The 5,529-nt window shown below is 29.1% G+C and overlaps 1 protein-coding gene and 1 long non-coding RNA gene across 2 annotated transcripts in view; both read left to right on the top strand.

The window, feature by feature from the left end:
- LOC106685123 (uncharacterized) overlaps positions 1-5,529 on the top strand; it is a 472,745-nt gene that overhangs the window by 288,105 nt on the left and 179,111 nt on the right. The window lies entirely within an intron of this gene.
- Positions 1-5,529, top strand: part of LOC136796864 (uncharacterized) — a 31,519-nt gene that overhangs the window by 2,366 nt on the left and 23,624 nt on the right. Inside the window, exon 2 of the long non-coding RNA XR_010844639.1 lies at positions 1,630-1,807. This is a non-coding gene — a long non-coding RNA (uncharacterized lncRNA). The remainder of the gene's footprint in view (positions 1-1,629; positions 1,808-5,529) is intronic.

The following is a 5,529-nucleotide window of genomic DNA, read 5'->3' as shown; positions in this document are numbered from 1 at the left end:
TATACTATTCCTTTACAATTGTATGTTACTCTAAATGTTGTTGTTATCTCTTCTGTTCTATAGCCCTGATGAAGACCTGAAACTCAGGTCGAAACGTCGCCATAAAATAAATAAATATAGTTTTGTTTATTTATGTTGTTCTTTGCTGACCGCACCCCCCGACAAACTTCTTCAAGCATTAATCTACGGTCAACTATCTACATCTCACTAATATTTAATTATTTATTTTTCAAAATAAAAAACAAAAATTAATATAATTATATAGCATAGTTATACCAATAATAGGATAGGCAATATTTTATGGATTAATTATTAATAAAACAACTCGATGCAGAGGAAGTCACGGTGCTATGGTACAGTTTTACCTTAGCATCACGATTTCCTCTCCATCAGAACATGTCAAACAATTTATGTTATTGTTATCATAATACAATATCGTTTAATAATATTCTATTATTTAATATTCAGTGTTTAATATTTATATTAAATTACATGAAGTAAAGCTGAAATGATTTTCAAACATTTAGTGATTTCATTTAATTTATTTAAGTCAACAAATATTTATTTATTTATATACAACATGTTATTTATTTATACTTTTGTTATATTTTTATTTACATTTAGGGAAAAGTTTGATAAACGGGTTTGTTCTTTATTTTATTTTTTAAAGTCTCTGGTAAATATTATTATCATTTTTTTCTGGTTCATTATTTAAAGCTTTAAATTTATATATATTTATATGAATATATGAAGACTAATTGGTGTTTCCAAGATAAAATTTGCTCTCTTGAACACAAAGGGAAAGGTGAGAATTCGTTTTTGCCTTTTAGTCTTCCTGTACATAGATTGTATAATAGAAACCAAGATGTCAATAATTTAAAAAATGACAAATTATATTGAAAACACGTTCAAACATTATATTACATATTGCACTTAAATAATGACTGACAGTCCCTAAGAAATAATGAGTGTCCCCTCTGCTGAAGCGGAAAGACCTCGCCAAAGGTCATATTCCTAGGCCATTGAGAATCATGGAAAAAAAAATGTCTAAGAAAACTTTTCCAGAGAGCGATGGTTATTATTACCTCACTTTTCATGAAACCTTCAAGAACGTTTCTCTGTATCGATTAATATTTGATGACCATTATATATATTTTATGAGAAATCGCGATATTTTTTACACAAATAAGAACTATATTTGATACAATCCTTATTCTACTTAAAATTACTTTAAGGTAATATAGAGATTTTATAGTTATGCAACTTAATGCAAAAAAAAATGCAATTAAGCCCATTTGTCTTTAAATTATTGTTATATGTCCACTGTTAGGTATAGATTCCTTTAAATAAAAAAATAAATGTGTGCAATGTATGTGAAATGTTATTTTTAGCAAGGTATTGCTCAAAATATATTGTTTATCATTAAATGTGTACTCACAATGTCCGTAAGTCTGTAAGTCTAATATCGATGGTTAGATGGAGCGAACACAAACGATTACAATTTTTAAAGTTTTTAAAGCATCATTTCGGTTCAGTTAATTCAATTTAAGGAATCTTTAACGAGTAATTTTATAATAATAATAATAGAATAAATATTTTTATTAATTTGATATAATAAATTTGTTCTAGGTCACTGGTTGAACAATTCATAGAATTTAATAATTCAAATAAACTTCGTGAAATGTCCTCAGGCAGAAAGTGACGTGCTGAAAACAAAACAAGGACACAAAGTTAAAGCAGGAGATTAGAAAGTTTTATGTGGGAGAACTCCGCAGCGCTCTTCTACAACTTGAACCGTATTATTTTAGTAAGAGCTTCTTTTCCCGAATGGCAATGAATTTTATACGATATTTATCTTTTGAATAAGTAACCCTTCGCTTTATCCTTTCTTAGAATTCCTTTGTTTTCACATTTCCGTACGAATTATGCCAAAGAGAAAACGCGCCATAACTTAAATAAAAAATCTCTGAAATTTACAACTGTTTTTAGAACAAGAGCAAATGTGATTTCTAATTGATACATCGATAAGTAATAATGATAAAGGTCTTAGAACCATCTTCTTTTCATATAATTTTATCTGGAGCGCTTTCGTAAGAGACAGGACTGGGTATTTCAGGCTCTAAATAATTTATGTAGAATTTATTAATAATAATATAATTGATTAAAAAGCATTAGTAAATAATTTCTATAACACTAAGTCTATTTAGCCAAATTTATAAATGTGTATTTTATTTAAAGCAAGCAATATAATGTTTTCATAATAAACCGTAAACCATATATTAATATTATTGACAGTAGCATAGTAATTCGTTACCGTCGTAAAATCAATACCATTTTATTATTTAATTTTTAACAAAATAAAATTAATGGTATTAAAATAATACAGGATGCTCAAATGCTAAAATATTATTAAATGTTATATTCCTTGTGTGCCTATTGAAGAAGATTTATTTCGAACAGATTAAATAACTGAATAACTCTGCAATTTTTTTAACCTAAATCAACAACAAAATAAAAATGAAACTATAACAGACGGCATATGTGTGTTGAAAAATATCAATTGGAAAGGTCTGAGCTGACTGCCGTTATCGAAGACCTGACGATACCCGATTCGTTCTACCTTTGTGAAAGCCTTCCACTCACTGGTTCAGACAGTCAGCAGATAAATAAAACACCAAGACAGAATGGTTTTTATTCGAGCTCTTACATTTGGTTAGGAAACACGTTAATTAGTATTATTTAGGTTCAAAAAAAGTGATATAAACTATTGTGGGATCATTCGTATATCAATGCCGATAACAGCATTTTTATCATGAATACTTCCGACAAAATCCAAATTCTCATGATCGGAACTAACACAATTATCACACCTATGTTTCGGTTGTTCCAGAAGTCTCACCTGTTAGTTGAATTTTTTTTTTTGATCTACCCCAAAAATTTTACATTCACAATTCGCACATCGATACAATTATCTCAATTTTATTATTAGTAGATGATGGTCACACAATTCTTTGTGTTCGACTTATTCATCTTAGGTGAAAAAATTATACGTAACACTTTGTTTTCAAAACTTTTAAAGCGTACCTCTTCTGTATGCGTGAGCGGCCACATACCGTATCTGTGAAGGTGACTTCACACCTTCAAGCATACTTGAGTGTTTGTAAGCTACTTTTAGAGAGAACAGTCAGAAGTCTTCTGATTAACAAATAGCTAAAAAATTAAGTAATTTTGCGCCTCCAAAATAACACACATTACACTTATTTAATACATTAACCTTACCTTTATTTTCTCTTGATTTTAGTATTATTTTATTACGTAAATTTAATTTTACCTGTCTCACTAAAATTATTACTAACAAGCATAAATTGGTAGCAGAAGTGGACTTAATTCTCTTTAAAACCATATTTTATTTCGAGACCTAATTCATTATCGGCTTTCTTCAACTTTGTAACATTTATTTTAATAGTTAAGATATTTTCGCCTGGAAATATAAAATGAATAAACGACATAAAATAAATAAATATAGCAATAGAATACATATTTATAAAATGACATCTGTAAAAAAAAGTAAAAAGAAAAAAAGGATGCAACAGCCAAGAATTAATAAACTTAAACGAATAGGATATCTATTTTCACATTCTGATTATTCAACATTTAAAAGATCTTAATAATTTCAAGAATGCTTCCTGATCATTCTTACGCAGAAACAAAATGTTAAATAAATAAATATAATTTATCAGCAGTTAATAATAATAATATCGAATATTTTCTTTTATATTCAGGTAATGATTAAAGAAAGTCCACGAACACCACAGACCGCAACAAGTAAATGCTCCCACTTTCTCGTTATTCTTTCTATCTTAGTTTCAATATTTAGAATGCATATGGAATCGATTTTGTACATTTCAGTCTAAAATATGAAATATTTTGAGATATACCTAAGAAAAATTTTAGTTATAAACAGTTAAAAATACAATTTTAATAATACGTTTATATTAACTATTAGCAGCCAAGAACTTTACAATTAATTAAAATAACGATGATATAGCAATAAAAAATTCTAACTTTTATGATTAGATAGTTTCCAAAAGTTTAAATCCAATGGATTGTGTATTTTCTTCACTCATTAAAAAAGAAACGGTGGTTTCTAGAATTTTGCAACAAACCTGTTGGAGTATGTCTGTTCCCTTCGCTTCAGATTAAACGAGGTCAAACTTTTTCTATGTATTCGATCAATTCGCATCTATTCTAAAACGTACGTGAAAAATATAAGGAACAATGTACTACTATCAGTATATTGGAAAAAGATTCCCCTGACGAAAGCAGATAAGGTGATTACATGTCGGAATAATAAAGAACATCATTCTCGGGTTTTACCGACGCTGCTTGACATCACACAAAAGAGTGTTTTAGGATTTCCTTTGAAGCCAAATTAATGAGAAGTGACGTTGGCCCGTAACCTTGGCACCGCTAATGGCGGATCCAAGTCAAGGGAACCTACTCCAGGGCAGGAAGTCTATGGAATGTATTCCCTTCCTGTTTCTTACTTCCACAACTCAGATCCAAGTGGCATAATCGGCACGCCATGTAGCAATAAGACATCTGTCTTGTGCAAATTTCAGCTGAATAATAAAATTATTTTATTGTTATTTTACCGAGCAATGGTGAAACTGTCGTACTTTTAATTAGGTAAAAATCTGGCGGTCAAGCGTGATCCTCACCAAATCACCTCCTTGCACAACCGTTGGTAAAGTAACAGTACTTCCTAACACAGTACTGCACCTCTGACCCTTCATGAGTTGTAGCGGTATAGATCAAATTTTTTTTTCTTTGGTGAAAATTTTAAATGTAGTCATTATTTTTTTTAATTTAAGGATCATAATTAATTTAGTGGATAATAAAACATAAGCTATGTGGATTAATTAATCTGTCACCGTAATTAGTTATTGCACATTCCTCTATAATGAGCTGGAACGTAGTCAGTAATAAAAAACAATATTGGAATTATCTGCTTCTAATATATAATATCAATTGAGTCAATTGCCCATGCTTCTATTTAATAAATTATTAAGATAACAATATCTAAAATACAAATAAAGGATACTTAACCAAGATAAGGATAATTAATAAACTTTAAAAAAAAAACAGACGATTAGGGAATTTAAACGAAGGATTCAATTTCATTGGGAAATTACGACTTTATAAATTTTTATTTTACTGAATTGCGTAATGCTTAAGAAGTCAATGTTAAGGAAGAGATACGCCTTTTCCGCGTGTCCGTGATCTTTTCAAATATAGAATTCTATTCAACATCTGTGTAAAGTTTCCCTAGTTCCTGCGAAATGAAGATGCAATAACTTACACGATTAAGTTTTATTTATAATGTAAGTATAATAATTACTTTGACTAGTATATATATTTTATTAAAATTATTTCGACAATGTTTCTGATAAGGCAAAGAAATAAATCATTGGATCCCCGTAATGAATTCGCTTTCACTTAACGTGTTTTTCAGAACTGGCGGATCAT

Source organism: Halyomorpha halys, unplaced genomic scaffold (genome assembly GCF_000696795.3).
Source record: "Halyomorpha halys isolate HHAL.00 unplaced genomic scaffold, Hhal_1.1 Scaffold660.1, whole genome shotgun sequence".
In the NCBI taxonomy this organism is placed as follows: domain Eukaryota; kingdom Metazoa; phylum Arthropoda; class Insecta; order Hemiptera; family Pentatomidae; genus Halyomorpha; species Halyomorpha halys.
The sequence above is the reverse complement of the archived record's forward strand: the minus strand, read 5'-3'. Positions and strand labels throughout refer to the sequence as shown.